Consider the following 17330-nt stretch of genomic DNA (forward strand, 5'->3'; position numbering starts at 1 on the left):
GACCGGCCTGCACTCCTCTGCGTTATCCCTGCCTCCCTCCTCCTGCCGCGCGTTTCCTACTCTCCCTGCAACGCCCCACAAACAATAATTAACAACACCCCTTACAACAACACCCTTATTTATACAATACACAAACACGTCCCACCCCACCCCTAACCAACCCTCCAATATTATCTAACAGGAGAGCGGAAGAGAGGGGGTGGGAGGGTGTTGCCGGGCCGGGGAGGGGGACACACACGCAAGGAGTGACAGTGAGGGAGGGAAACACCTGGGAGGGGCCCGGGAGGGAGGGAGCATATACGAGTCTCTAGGGGAGAGGAGTCCAGGGAAGACTAGAGTATGTCAGACTAGACAGGAAGGGAGGAATTTTAAGGAAAAACAGCCTAGGGAGGGAGTGAATGTCTAGAGCGGGAGTGTACTATTAGGGAGGGAGTGATGTACCTAGGAAAGGAGCTAGGAAAGGAGGGGAGGGAGGGAGGAAAAAAGATTTTGACGAGGGGGGCCGAAACAACAATACTATACACACAATAACACGAAACCATAGTCCATCTCTAAAGGGAGGTAGGCGGCGTCCCCTAACCTTCCGATTTTGGTGGAGACCGCCAGCCAAACCTGTCATGGTTTTCCACCAGGGTCTCAAAGGCAGCCTCCGCTTCCTTCTGGCTGAAAGATACCCCATTTGCCTCTTCCTCCCCTCTAACCATGCGACTCTGTCCCATCACTAGGCTAGTGGCAAACTGCCTCACTACAGCCTCCATGGTGTACGCGCTAGACCAACCACGCGGCGTCAACAGCTCCATACATATGACCCCACCCTTACTCACGTACCCCTGCTCTAAATTCGGGGCGAGCACCCGCACGAAAGGCGGAGAGAATGGGAAATTTTCAGGGAAAGAGACACTCAGTAATATGAACTCCGTCCCCGTTTCTTTCATGTCCTGCCACAACAGAGAGTCCACATCTACTTGAAACAACCGAACTTCCCAGTTAAAGAGATTGTCCTCAACCAACTCCACCGTAATAAAACCGCCTCCCAGTCGTCTGATCTCCTGAAGCTCCCTCATAAGCCTCTTTGACCGGATCTGAGCACCACGAGACACTGGTGATGATGCAGTCGGCGCATTGGTTCCCCTCAATCTTGCGATCGCCCTTGCGAACCAGCCCTGTGGTGCAGACCGCCGTTCCACCGTCTGGCCTTTCACCATCTTTAACTGGTCAGATTAGTCATGCATTAGTCAACCTTAACAGTTCAATTTATCTCTATGCCTTATCATTTTATTTTATTTTTATTTATTTATTTTTTTTTTTTAGAAACTGGAAAGAAAGCAAAGGCAAAATACACCGTGAATAGAGAGGGATGTGGAGGGAATGAGTACCACACCGGTACGGGGGGGGGGGCACACACTATGGTACAGAGGGAGATGTACACACCCCGTAGCAGAAGTCCTACATTGGGGAGGGGGGCACACACCATAGAAGCTATGAAGGGAGAGACTATGAAAGAAAGGAAGTATTCCAAGGAAGGAGCTGCACCACAGGGAGCTCACACCATATTAGAGATGGAAGGATGGAATGGAATATGGTACCCACTATGATAGTGCAGGATGGATGGAAGGGGGGAGGGGAAGGGGGCACACACTATGATAATGCAGGATGGCACCCATTCTAATAGCGCAGGAGGGGGCACACTGTGATAATGCAGGATGGCACCCATTATAATAGCGCAGGAGGGGGCATACCCTATAGGGAAGACTACAGTGGAGAGGGGGGGCCCTGATGAAACTTCTAGTATCTTCTCATATACTATACCATTTTAGCCATAAAAGGGGAATAAAGGAGGGAGGGAGTGAAAATGGGAGGGAGGGATGGAGGAAGAAAAGGAGGTGAGGGAGGGAGAGAGAGGAGAGGAGAGGAGAGGAGAGGAGAGGGAGGGAGGGAGGGAGGGAGGGGGAGAGAGAGAGAGAGAGAGAGGGAGGGAGGGAGGGAGAGAGAGAGAGAGAGGGAAGGAGGGAGGGAGGGAGGGAGGGAGAGAGAGAGAGGGAGGGAGGGAGGGAGGGAGAGAGAGAGAGAGAGGGAGGGAGGGAGGGAGGGAGGGAGGGAGAGAGAGAGAGAGAGGGAGGGAGGGAGGGAGGGAGGGAGGGAGAGAGAGAGAGCGGGAGGGAGGGAGGGAGGGAGGGAGAGGGAGGGAGGGAGGGAGGGAGGTAGGGAGGGAGGGGGGAGAGGGAGGGAGGGAGGGAGGTAGGGAGGGAGGGGGGAGGGAGGGAGGGAGGGAGAGAGAGGGAGAGAGGGAGAGAGAGAGAGAGGGAGAGAGAGGGAGGGAGGGAGGGAGAGAGAGAGAGAGAGAGAGAGGGAGGGAGGGAGGGAGTGAGATGAGGGAGGGGGTATGGGAGGGAGGGAGGTGAGGGAGGGGGTATGGGAGGGAGGGGGGGCGAGGGAGGGATGGAGGAAGGGAGGGGGGCAAGGGAGGGAGAGAGAGGGATGGAGGGGGGCAACCTAGGGAGAGAGGGGCCAAGCAACAGCAGAGGTGTATCCATTTCAAAGACAACACTGCCCCCTGCTGTCTCTATTCGCAACCCCATTGCCCCACAGTGCGTCATCACGCAGCCACTCCTCCCATGACGTCAGCCGACGTGCTCACACAACATGAACCCCAATTCCCAGAATTCCCTGTACGAATCGTAGTCCGGCATTAAGGATGGCTTCCCGCGAGACGTCGCCACAGGCTTACGTCACGTTTACACACACAAGGTCCCGCTGCCAGCCAAAATAGCATCACGCGATATTCCCCGAGACTCCCAGCATGCAACATTGTTAGCACAGGTAGCTTTAGCATGTTAGCATAGTTAGCTTAGCATTTTTAGCATAGTTAGCTTAGCATTTTTAGCATAGTTAGCTGTCCACTGCCAACACCATTAGCTTAATACCGTTTAGCTTAGCTCAATGTTGCTATCGCTCGATCAGCCTAGCACGGCTAGTTAGCTTAGCCTAGCCCCTTACAATAGCGTTTCCTATACGGCCCACTATCCTGTTGATTTGAGCAGCACAACACATCGCGACGTTTTGCACAACCCAGTCATACTTTATAACATAATTTTAAATTTATTAAGCATTCGTTCATAAACCTTACAGTATCATTTTCTCGTTTGTACGCCCGTCCGGCCCCGGCCGGCTCCGTATTTTAAATCTAGCGCTCCCGATCCAGCCCCGCATTTTGAATCTAACGCACCCCCTCTAGGCCCCCACCAAGCAGATGCTCCTAGTGACGTCATCAGTGGTGGCCGCGATCTGCCATTAAATCATTGTAGCAGAAGAAGAACCCTGCTTTCTTTGATCTTTACCACATTAAACCACGACCTCATTACCACTGATTTAAAAAAATTCAAATAACGTGACACATCCTTTTGGTTCCATCTCACTCGTCATTCACTCAATTCATTCGATATCGCAACGCAGCGTCCATACGGTATGTACGACGTTTTCGCGGACAGTGCTATGGTGTCCCCGCGGCCGTACCAGTCCCTAGAGTTATCATAATGATACAAAAAATACCGGCATCCACTCCATAACCTCTAGCAGACTCATTCACACACATCCTCTCTCATCCGCACAGTTACACTCATACTTCCATTCAGCAACATAATCATTCTTAGCACTGGTCAACCTTGTACATCATGTAGCATCATTTGGTAGCCTTTTTCAGCCACCATGGATGAAGCTATAAGTTCCGTCATCTCAACACAACAGTCGTACTAAACATTAATAACCCCAAGCATTCCCCGTTAGCTTGCAACGTAGCTTAGCATGTATTAGCCCTGCTTTGTATAGCAGTAGCTTCCCGGGTATAAAACGGCTTTATTCCGTATTGGTTGTAATATAGTAATCCGCGACGTTTAGCGTTATGATGACGTACGTTTGATTATAGCCATGATACCATGCATGTGTCATCCTATTTCATCTAAACAACATATATACATTGTTACATACCAAAGTCCTTATATAATGCCTCATCGCTTCTAAGTGCAGTTTTTTAGTTCGAACATAAGCGCAGATCTTTATAACCCCCCAGTGCACAAGTGCTAATTTTTCCGAGGTTTAAGAGGACTACCTTACGCGCTCCAGAGCTCTTGTTCCGTAAGAACTAAACGGATTCGTACGACGTCGATTTGTCTTTAGCAACGTACAAACCAGACGTCTCCAGTTATTGTCATTGCATTTGAACCTACGATTCTAAACAAGAGTCTCTGTCGCCTAACCTGGCGCAATCCTCTAGCCCCTCAGCAGTGCGCGACCTGAACTATTTTATTGTCCAACCCGATCGCGCCAATCCCCTTCATTTCATTAGTGCCGATACGGCTGTGCGCTCAATCGTTTAATTCGATCGCGCCAATGCAACCATTCCCTACCCCTGTTCGAAATCTGCCCAAACAAACCCCGACAATACAGACACATCTTCAACTCACCGGTTGGCCTCTGCTGGTTGTTGTTGCTCGAGGATGGTGTAGTCAGGCGTCGCTGCTCTGCTCTGAGAGTTTTTGAAGTTCTGTTGTCCTTGTCCTGGGTCCCGTTCGGATGTACAGACCGGCAGTCACGGCGCCAGATTAATGTATCTTCTCAATGATTCTATGTTATAGCTATATGATCTTTCTCTAATGTATAGTGGAATAGCTTACTCTGCTCGTTGTGTTTCCCGTTAAAGTAACAGTTCATTCAAATGTGGTCCTTTGGAAATCACGTGGAGGCGGAGACAGCGCTGCGGGTGAAAACGGTTCTGACCGTTGTTTTATTGGAATATCCAACAGCTTAAATTATCTGGTTCACAGCATCAATTATTCTCTATCTCTAATCAGCTTTTCCCGGAGGGCTTCTTAGTGGCGTCTCTTATTCTCGAACTGGTGGGGTGGATTCTCCGTCTCTGCTTTTCCGTTCTCCCTGCGTGTCTCTCTGCGTCTCGGTGTCTCCGTGTCTCTGTGTCTCTGTCTCACCTCCATCATTCAACCTGTAGGTTTTATAGAGAAGAGAGAACCCCCCCCAACCCTTGCGCCATCCAGTGCCGTCACCCCAGAGAGCCTGCTTTCCTATTGGCTAGAAGGTCTCCCCTCTCAGTGATTTGGGTCTTGCGAAACAGCGTTACAAGGTGACCTTACAGAGGGGATATGAACTAGTTTCCTTTTAGAATGATTTACCCAAGTGTCCCTGAATGCGACCCTCATACAGATGGAAATATAGTACCCATTCAACCTAACAGTGGGTATCACAGAATGGCCTGTTTGGTCTGCTTAGCTAAAGTAAACAGAACTCGGATGTTGGCCTTCAGGCCGTCACTTCTTGACTTAAAAGTTTAGTTATTTGGCGCACCATCCCTGTTCGTTGTGGAGGAAGATGTGTCATCTGTTTGCCATTTGATCTGTTCTTATTTTTATGGCACTCTGGGCTTTTTCCTATAGCTGCTAGGTGAAGGGTGAAGGGTTGCACTATTAGCTTTTGACTGAATTCTCCTGTGGCCTTTTCCAGAAACCGCTAGATGATTTTAATCCCTCCTGTAATGCTTATACGGGTCATTTTGATCAATTTAATTTACGACACTGTGGCTCAATGTCTCCCGTTTTGCCTGCAAGCCCTGTTTCCTCATGTCCTCTTTCCTGCACAGCTTCTGTTGGCCGCGGCCGGACACCTCCCTCTCCATCTCCCCGAGTCTGCATCTTGCAGATTGCACTGCAGATTGAATGATGAATATTTAATATTTTGAAAAATAAAAGACACATGATACACTAAAACAATAAGACATGCACAATTAAAACTATGAACTGCAAAAGAAGACAATCTGGCTTTGAATACAGAATATTAGCTTTATTACATTAACAAGCTATTTTCCTACGATACAAGATGCTTATTTTTATTTCGTTTCTTGAAATAGTTATTTCTCTCAAATGCCAAGATATATTGACAAGAAAATGGGACATTGAAGTTAATACAACATTACCCCCACTTGAGAGGTCACTCACCAAGTGTCTGTGTCTTTTACAAAATATTTGTATTTTAATAATAAAAAAACATTTAAATAAAAAGGGCACTTTGGTCATTAAGGTGCACATGGGCAAGTGCTTGGGCACCCAAAGCCCCGCCCCTCTGTACGTGCCTGCATTAGGACGATAGTGGCCTATTTCTTAGGACAGAGAAGGCACATGCACATCATGTTTACACAAGCACTCACCTGCTGGGGTCTGTCTGTGTTTTGGGCAGAAAAACCTAGGAATAAAAGCTCTTTTGTTGCATGGGTAACAGACTTTGTCAACGTTATTGTCATCAACAACAGTTACAGACAAATGTACAAATGGAGACGAAGGGACATTTATGCACATGTATTGGGACTGCCCACCAGTTAAGGCATTCTGGAAAGATGTGACCCATCAATTATCAAAACTCGTATCTTGGAATATACCAGTACACCCCTCTGTATTACTATTGAATGATGTTTTTGAGTTTGCAGTAAATCCACAGCTAAAGAGATTGGTTTTATCGGCATCACAGTAGCTAAAAAACTGATCGCATCACGCTGGTTTCAACCGGAAAAAATGTGCCGGAAGGTTTGGTTTCTTACATATCTCGATGTGATTTATCAAGAAATATCTACAGCAAGAATTCTGGGTCTCAACGAATCCAAAATGTCAATGTGGTTAGAAGTGGTGGAGAGAATAAAAGCTAGCTTATAATGGTAGTGTCTGGTTAGGAGTGAGGGATAATGGAGGTACTATCCAAGGAGGGGTCCGGGAGGGGGGGGGGGGTTCGAGCTGGAGCATAATGTGTGTAGGGTTTTAGATAATAGGTATTAGGGGTATATAACAGTTACAGACAAAAAACATTACACACATTCACTTCCTAGATGTCTAGATGTGCTGCCTATACTTAATAAGCAGCAGAATTGGTGGTGAGTGCATGTCAAACAAGTAATATTCCGATTACATGCTTTGGCCCATGTAAATGCGGTTCAGTATACTTAGCTTCCATGTAAAAGGTTGATTTGAAATGTCCAATATGAATTATTTAAATCGGGTTGCATGCTCAGATCTCTGAGGCGTCTCTCCGGATTGTCCAGAGATCTAGGTTTATTAATCTGCGCGCATGCAGAGTTCGGGAGTAGGTGCGGGAAAACCTACCTATTGTATTATTATACAATCACCACTTTCATTGAATTTTGAGTGGTTTAGTCAACTTTGCAACACCTAGGCCCTCATTCATCAACGTGTTCTACGCACAGATCTGTGCTTACCCTGTGCGTACGATCATTTCTAAGCAAAGAGTGGGATTCATCAATTTCGATTTGAACTTGACTCCGTGCTTACATCTACGCACAGGTCAGACTGGCCCTATTCCCCGTACCTGGTTCAACTAAGTCGATCAAGAGTCACATTATCCAGATTCAGTTAACCCGATGTTTGAAGCCGGAATTTTCCTGTTCCTCAAAGGTGGATTCAGTCTCGTTAACTCAAACCAGACTTGAGACCCAGGATAAGTGCGCGCGGCCGCTTCAGTTGAAAAGCCAGCACGTATCGATAGCAGAGATCCTGATTCTCTAGCGGCATTGATTGATTAATTGATTTAAAACTTTATTAACATATTGCAGTACGGCTCAATCGCCTCGCCGACAAGTTAAATGCGTTATCTATAGGCTAATTTTAAGTCCCTCATTACCTCAATCAATCAGATTATATTCCTTTAAACTTGCCTGCTGGATTGAATAATCAAATGAGATCTTGCTAGCGAAAATAATTAGTTAAACTGTTATACAGAATAACGATACGGCTCTCTTACCCATTGATTGATGTATGGTCGATCTTTTACTTATCTCCACTGTGGTGTAACGGGTTCTTCTTTTGACTTGCACGCAGACGACCGGGGTTCGAAACCTAGTCTTTTCCTTCTTTCTGCAATGTAGGAATAATTCAATTTGGTGCACGTTGAGAGCTATATAAAGAATGACATCCTCAATGCATGTAGATTTATAATATTTTAACTTAAAACTAGGCTACTTCTGCGTATAATCATTAATATTATATTCCAAAAAATTATATTGGAAACACGGGGTTTCGAACACCGGTCGCCGGGTTGCCAGGATTGGCCAGCCGTGTATAGGTGTAACAGACTGACAGCCAATGAAATGGGTGCATTTGTCACGCTGTCCAAGGAGCTGAACTGCTCTCGTGCAGCAGTGTTCGAATCCCGGTCGGGGCAAAAGCCTGTCATACATTATCAAAGATAAACAGCTATGTTGAATCAATAAACATGAATATCACTAAATGAACATGAATATTGCACAGATTTAGATTATAATAGTAAAGCTATTATAATAGTTCAATGGTTGTGATGGCAAAGTTTGCGTCAGGTTCCTTACTGTATATTTGCATATCGTATGTCACAAATGTAACAGTACTATATACCTGTATGTCATGTATGTCCCTGTCATAAATGTCATGTATGTCATAAATGTCACTATGAATTGAAAATGGCAGACCCTGATGTAAACAAGACAAATGTCTTTCTCTGCTCTGCATCCCCTTAAACATTTTGTGTATTGAGCCGTACTGTATTGTACCCATTCTGCAATCTGTTAAATAAAGTTTTCATTCATTAATTCTGTCCCCGTCTCTCCTTGTTGCACATATTTAGATTATCATTAGATTGTAGCGGCAGAGGTTTTTGTCAACTTAAATCATGTTTCTTAATTTATGCACAGGACTGTGTGTGGATGACCACAGGCCTGTGGTCCCCAACACCTCTGGGGTCAAACACCATCTCCTCAGTCTTCTTAACATTTAAAACCAGACAGTTATTGTCGCACCAGTTTACAAACCACTGGATTTCCAAATAATAGTCAGCTAGGTCACTGTCATTCTTAATTAGAGCTAAAATGGCAGCGTCATCAGGAAATGTTCATATCATATCTGGTGAATTACCTAGCTCATGGAAGTCGGCCATGGTTCTCCCCTTGTTAAAGGGCGGAGACCCCTCTGACCTAAATAATTATCGCCCTATTTCCAGATTGTCTGTAATGGCCAAAGTCTTTGAATCGCTTGTAAACAAACTGAAAGAGTTTCTAGCTGACCATAATATTCTTAACAAGTCTCAGTCAGGCTTCAGATCCATAGTACTTCAGCGACTATGCTAGTCTCAAATGACATAATTGAAGCACTAGACAAGAAAAAACACTGTGCAGCATTGTTTGTTGATCTGTCTAAAGCGTTTGACTCTGTGGATCACGCATTACTGCAGAGGCTTGGCTGCATATAGGTCTTGGTAAAACGGCTTTGAGCTGGTTTAAAAACTATCTATCTGAAAGAACTGTGTCTCAGTAATAATAATAATAATAACTTTATTTGTATAGCACTTTTCATACAGGGGATTGCAGTTCAAAGTGCTTTACATCAGTAAGAAATAAAACATAAAATCAGTGTAAAACAAGCAGCAAGAGCAAAGCATAAAGTGGGATAAAATAATGCAGATATATTAATCAATTCATATCAGAACCTCACGTTCCAATATGCTTCTGTAATCTGTTACAAAACATGATAAGGTTATAGTATGCACCCAGCAGATAGTGGGGCGTAAAGATAAAAGTAGAAATAAGTCAAATGAGCAGACATATAAAATCACAGTTTTTCACATTAGGATCTAACATCCTTTAGGGCCACCTTGTTTATGGTTTGATTCAGTTTTAGTAGAATGTAAAATACATGAATGATGAAATGAGCACATAAAGTGCAGACATACTATAAAATCCTCTGATATATAAAATAAAGGAGAATAAAGACATCCCTCCAGGCCTCCAACTCCCTCTGAAAAAACTCTGTCTCAACAAAGTCCTGGAATGGCATCCTGGGATTGGTGAGTCCTTCTGCTGCATAGGTCTGGAAGACCTTAGTGGAGCAGTAGAAGTACAGTATCTCACCGCTCCAGTCTGATAAAAAAAAAAGTGGATGGTGGAGCCATCTCTGAGGAACCGGGACTTTGGCTGACCAGTTGTGTGTCCTCTTGGGGAGCCGCTGTTGTTGTTTCTGCTGCTTCTCCAGCATCTCACTGAATGAATGAATGAAAACTTTATTTAACAGATTGCAGAATGGGTACAATACAGTACGGCTCAATACACACAATTGTTAAGGGGATGCAGACCAGAGAAAGACGTTTGTCTTGTTTACATCAGGGTCCCCTATTTTCAATTCATAGTGACATTTATGACACACACAACATACATGACATCATGACATTTATGACATAGGGACATACATGACATACAGGTATATAGTACTGTTACATTTGTGACATATACGATATGCAAATATACAGTACTGTTACCCATAGATCCTAACTATTATAATAGTTCAATGGTTGTGATGGCAAAGTTTGCGTCAGGTTCCTTACTGTATATTTGCATATCGTATGTCACAAATGTAACAGTACTATTGTTTCTGGCTTAAAGGCCAACCTTCATATTGTATTTTTGTTCAATAAACAATGTGGACTAAACCTTCAACAATACACAGAAGGTTAACCCTTTCACTGCCACACAACAGCCGGTTAACCCTGTAAACCTTCTAGTCCCAAAACATTCTGTGACTAATTCAGTGCAGATTGTAATGTATTGTCATCATGCAGCACAAGTACAGTACAACTAAAAGAGGTTTGGCATCCAACCAGAGTGACTATGTAGCAGTAACGTGAAATAGTAATATACACTGTACAGGTGGTTAAACTGGGTATAACATATATAAATTAGTACTATGAGTACTACATGTATGTACAGAGTTGTAGTATTAATATGTACAGTGATACAGGTATAAAGACACTATGGTATAAGTCATACTGGCCAGCAGTGTAACTAGTAAGAGTAGGTAAGAGATATGTACAGATTTAGATATAGTATTAATATGTACAGTGATACAGGTATAAAGACACTATGGTAGTAAGTCATACTGGCCAGCAGTGTAACTAGTAAGAGTAGGTAAGAGATATGTACAGAAAAAACGAACTCAGTCACTCGGTAAATCAATTCAATTGGAGTCTCTTTAAACAGCGGCAACACAAACCTATTGGTAAACAAACGTATTGTTGAAAATATACAATATGACTGCTGTTGTGACAGTGTTTAGGAATCGGATCTTATTTAGTAGTTTAAACTCACCTTCAAACATTAACAGGTTGAAAAACGCTACTTTCTCCAGCTCTGCTCTTCTTCTGTTCTTCTTCTCCTAAATGTGGATACAGCGCAGCATCCACAAACTCGCAACAGCGCCACTAGTGGCCAAAATAATACATGGTTTTGTAAACAGGGAGTGGATGGAAGTTAAGGGAAGGATCGTCGTTAAGACACACGAGTGAATGGACGTTAAGGCCAACTACTCCAGGGTGCCGCGAGGATTGAGCACTACCGCTGCGCCACTGTGCCAGATGGGATAGATTCATTGTTTATACATTAATGAACGAGAGACCCGTGTTTAGAATATTCTTTATTTTGAATGAAGTTTCATCTCTTTATTCTCATTCATTAATGTGACGTCAACGGCTCATTCAATTTCTCAAATCCGTCAAACAGCGCATCTCATCAGACATCTTAATCCCAGTTACAATATCACACAAAATCCACAATCCACGCATAGACACTTCAATTTTATGCTTGTTGAATGAAACAAAATCCAGGCGCTCCTCTCCTTCCTCGCTCCTCATCCACAGCGGAGAATATGAAAGGAATCAGAGCCAAACGAGCGATAGGTTTCAATCATTAAGGATATCCCCGCGGGATTCACATTTGCAATGCTGCGCGTTGTTAAAATAACCACATAATGTGTACATCGCACCGAGCGAGCGCCACGGTATATAACGTGCATTATTTAGGACAAAGTGAATTTAGTATCAGCATTTTGGGTCTATTTTACATTTCAAAAGCCCCCTCTGGAAGAATGGAGCACAAAAACGTAATTCAGAATGGTATAATGCAGATCGTAGACTGTGGGAATAATTTCAGGAAACGGGCTGTCATTTCTTTGCGGGGGTGTGGCGATGGTTCATCCGGCTAACTTGAACTTAAACCCTGCTCTCGATCAGGCTCAAACTTTTTGATCTGTTGTCATGGTGATTTAGACAATCCAGCTTCGGGGAACAGGAAGGTTCGGCTTAAGTCAGACTTGACCGAAAGTTATCCGGCTAACTCAGTTATCCAGGTACGGGGAACGGGGCCCAGGCGTACCTGGCGCCCAGTGGTAGAATATCGTTACTACGCATAAGCACTCCTCAGTCCTGCATTAGTTTCAAGGCGGAAATAAGCTTCCGTGCATTAGTGTTCAACTTCTGTATGACCCGTAATTCATTATAGTTCATTGTAAAATAGCGACAGTAGTTTAATTATAACGGGCTCACACGCGAACAAGAGGTTGGCCTGCTTGTTTGGCACGGGGGGGCAGACGCAAAACACCAACCTCCAAACGCGATTAGATATTGTTTCAAATAAAAAGCAAATTATTTTGTGTGTCATGTTTCCAAATAAGATTGGTCACGAAATGCTTTCTACTTCAATTTGTTGGTTAGAATAGATGACCTCCGTTGAAACTTCACTGAGACTAACAGTCTATTTGTGAGCTCCCGCACAGATGTGATGATAATAATAATAATAACAATAATAATAATAGCTTCATTTTATATAGCGCCTTTCAAGAGACCCAAGGTCGCTTTACATAGATAGGGGGGGGGGAATAACAAAGTAACAAACATAGTGGACAGACACACAACATATATATGATGATGGAATTCATTCAAGATCCTCTCCACCCTCGGGTCTTTGCCACCGCGGCACGGTCCATCGTGATATTGGAGATGGATCGACCAATAGACTGTTACTGTAGCTGTCAAAGCTCCATCACAAATGCAGTTATGTGAATAGAAAGGGATTCCACTCAGTCAATGTTGCGATGCGCATTTGCCTGATACATGTTATTGCTGGATGCCGGGAGGAAGGCGATGCTGAATGTTTTCAATTCATTAAATAAAACGGATACTTTTTGCAAGGGTTTACTGACTGTCATACAAATGATCAACCAACTACATACTGTAACTTTTCAGTGCACGTTCTTATTTACATTGTGACAACAGCCTTGTGAGTTCCCGCAGTGACCCGCACACAGACATGATGGAATTCAAGTTCATGTTTGTATTGATCACATATAGGCAGGCTACACATGGCGTATCTGCTACATCATACATGGCAGTAAGATTCATTGTTCTTGTATAGCTCTCGTATTATTGTTTATGTAGGCTACCCAATACTGACATCAAAATGGATTGTAGTATGCCTCTAGAAATCATATGCAGCAGGTAGAAAATTTACGGGAGATCCATCGCGATTTGGAATCAAATTGAGGAGAACTTTAATCCCTGGGTATTAATCAAACAACACGGGAAAAGGCAGTCATATTCCAGCGCGGTCTTTATTAGCCGACAACAAAATAGATGCCTCTAAAAATCATATAGCCAATCGAACACAACTAATAAAGGCATTCATATTACAGCACGGTTATAATGACACACAACCAACGCCAAACAGTGGTCAACGAACGGTCTTTATTAGTATTTTGAGCTGTCCAGGCAGAATTGCAGCAATGGTCTTAGGGAGCCGTTGATATCTGACATCACCGTTTACAAATCCGCCTTTTATTTATCCCATAATACGCGATAGTGTCTTCTTGGTTCGACAGCAGTGAATTCTCCGTGGAGTTTCTCAGAGTTCCGCTCGGGTCAGTCCATTATTTCACATCCCATGGGGGGTGTTTCCTCACTTTCATGACCATATATGGATAATCATGCACAAGCATTGACGGTAGAACAAAGTTCTACGGAGGAGCGTAGAGCCTGCGTACGCACCGTGTGATGAATCCCGACTTCCCTGTGCGTACACTAGTTCTACATTCCGTGCTTACGTGTGGAAATAGAACATATTCTACGTCCACGTTGATGAATGAGGGCCCTAGTGTGGTGTTCCCGGTCAAAATTGACCGCCATATGAAATGAATGGGTGACCCTAGATTGTGTTCATCCATCAGATAGTACACGACCACAAATCCACAACCACCACACACACACACACCTACACACACTCACACACCTACACACACTCACACACCTACACACACACACACACACACACACACACACACACACACACACACACTCACACACTCACACACACACACACACACACACACACACACACACACACACACACACACACACACACACACACACACACACACACACACACACACACACACATTTACATTTACATTTTTACATTTAGTCATTTAGCTGACGCTTTTATCCAAAGCGACTTACAAGTTCTGTACGACAAGCCATCAGGAAGGGCACAACTCTATCAGCTGAGTAACAATGTTCATCAAAGTGTTGAGTGCTACAGTGTAGGTTAGTTTATTAGGACAAGTGCATGACAGTACGGTTAGTTAGGGTTAGATTTTTTTTTTTTTTTATATTTTATTTTTACACACACAGGAGGAAATCACACCTGAGGAAGACACAGCTGAGGAAGACACACCTGAGGAAGACACACCTGAGGAAGACACACCTGAAGAAGACACACCTGATGAAGACACACCTGATGAAGACACACCTGAGGAAGACACACCTGATGAAGACACACCTGAAGAAGACACACCTGAGAAAGACACACCTGAGGAAGACACACCTGAGGAAGACACACCTGAGGAAGACACACATGAGGAAGACACACCTGAGGAAGACACACACACACGCACGCACGCACACACACACACACACACACACACACACACACACACACACACACACACACACACACACACACACACACACACACACACACACACACACACACACACACACACACACACACACACACACACACACACACACACACACACACACACACACACACACACACACACACACACTCCTCTACCTTTGTATCCAACCTCATGTTTTAGCGCAGAATCTCCTGTCTGATTTCATCTTGATCTCAACATTGTCTGCTGGCTCATTGATGATTTTCTAACAGACAAACCTCGTCACTGGCTCTCTGTGTCCCCAGGGGTGTGTTGCCTCTCCCTTGTTGTTTGTGCTGTATACTGTACTAATAATAGTCAGAATATGTATGCCCCATGTCGTAAAATGAGCAGATGTCATGGTGAGTCTGTTACAGTTGGATGAGAAGAACCACAGGCCTGTATCCGAGGACTTTGTGGGGTGGTGTAGCCTGCTCGAAGTCTTCCTTCTATAGCGGTTCAATGTGAACAAAACAAAGGAGATGGCAATATATTTTAGAAATAAATAAATAAATAAGGGCGGCTAGGTGGTGCAGTGGGCAAGGCGCTCACCACCAATGCAGGAGATGCTGGGTTCGAGCTATTGCTTGGCTGGTCGTTCATACTAATACAATTGGCAGTATTAGGGGGTGGGAAGCTGATGGGTGGGGATCGGACGTTGTGGACAGCGACTCCTACAGGTCGGTTGGTGCGCCTGCGCAGCAGAATCAGGAAGCGACGGGGGCGGCGTGCCCTCCAAACGCAGACCCCCGACGCAGAGAGATCGCGCTGTGCAGGTGAAAAAGATGCGACTGCTGCTTCCTCGAGTACCGGAGGGGACACGTGATGTAAGGCTTAGTCCACATTGCAGCCGGCTTGTGGGAGGCATGGCCTAACAACGTTTGAGACAGGGGAGGGTAGAATTGGACGATACGAAATTGGGATGGGAGAAAAATAGAAAATGGGAGAAAAAGTAGATAAAAAAAAGAAAAAAAAACATTATAAAATAAATAAAACTACTACTGAACGGTACATCCAAACTACGTACATTGCGGAAGATTACGATCTGAGTCTGGAATTGCATTTGGAGCACCCACTGAACGGAGACTGGGTGAAGTGTACAGTAGGCATGTTTGATTTAGGGACTAGGGAAGGAAAGGGTGTGTTTGATTTAGGGACTGGGGATTCATTCTTAATAACAATACTGGCAAATAAGTATTGATCATTAAGGTTTTGTACCATGAAACCTGAAGAAGTAGTGTGTTACTAATTGAACCCTTGCACTGAAGAACCATATAAATATAAGTTTTGAAATGTTCGGACAGCTTGTGTATTTGCAGTTGTGAAGTTAATTTAAATCACTTGGACTGCCTTTAACTATAAGTGAATACAACACTCTAACTCACCATCTTTAGATAATAAAGTACTCTACACTCTCTGGGTTCTCCTGCTCTCACAGCTCGCTGGGTTCTGCTGCTCTGACAGCTCTCTGGGTTCTGCAGCTCTGACAGCTCTCTGGGTTCTGCAGCTCTGACAGCTCTCTGGGTTCTGCAGCTCTGACAGCTCTCTGGGTTCTCCTGTTCTGACAGCTCTCTGGGTTCTGCTGCTCTGACAGCTCTCTGGGTTCTCCTGTTCTGACAGCTCTCTGGGTTCTGCTGCTCTGACAGCTCTCTGGGTTCTGTTGTTCTGACAGCTCTCTGGGTTCTCCTGTTCTCACAGCTCGCTGGGTTCTCCTGTTCTGACAGCTCGCTGGGTTCTGCTGCTCTGACAGCTCTCTGGGTTCTCCTGTTCTGACAGCTCTCTGGGTTCTGCTGCTCTCACAGCTCTCTGGGTTCTCCTGTTCTGACAGCTCTCTGGGTTCTCCTGTTCTGACAGCTCTCTGGGTTCTGTTGCTCTGACAGCTCTCTGGGTTCTCCTGTTCTGACAGCTCTCTGGGTTCTCCTGCTCTGACAGGACTCTGGGTTCTCCTGTTCTGACAGCTCTCTGGGTTCTCCTGCTCTGACAGGACTCTGGGTTCTCCTGTTCTGACAGCTCTCTGGGTTCTCCTGCTCTGACAGCTCTCTGGGTTCTCCTGTTCTGACAGCTCTCTGGGTTCTGTTGTTCTGACAGCTCTCTGGGTTCTGTTGTTCTGACAGCTCTCTGGGTTCTGTTGTTCTCACAGCTCTCTGGGTTCTGTTGTTCTGACAGCTCTCTGGGTTCTGTTGGGATGTGACATGTCTTCCTGCTCTGTCAGGACCATGTAGTATAATAATAACAACAACAACAACAATGATAATGATACTACTACTACTACTACTACTACTACTACTACTACTACTACTACTACTACTACTACTACTACTACTACTACTACTAATAATAATAATAATAATAATAATAATAATAATAATAATAATAATAATAATAATAATAATAATAATAATAATAATAATAATAATAATACAAATAAATAATACTAATAATACATTTGATTTCTATAGCACTTTTCTAGAACTCAAA

The sequence above is a fragment of the Notolepis coatsorum genome (genome assembly GCF_963971535.1).
Source record: "Notolepis coatsorum genome assembly, chromosome: 12".
Classification (NCBI taxonomy): domain Eukaryota; kingdom Metazoa; phylum Chordata; class Actinopteri; order Aulopiformes; family Paralepididae; genus Notolepis; species Notolepis coatsorum.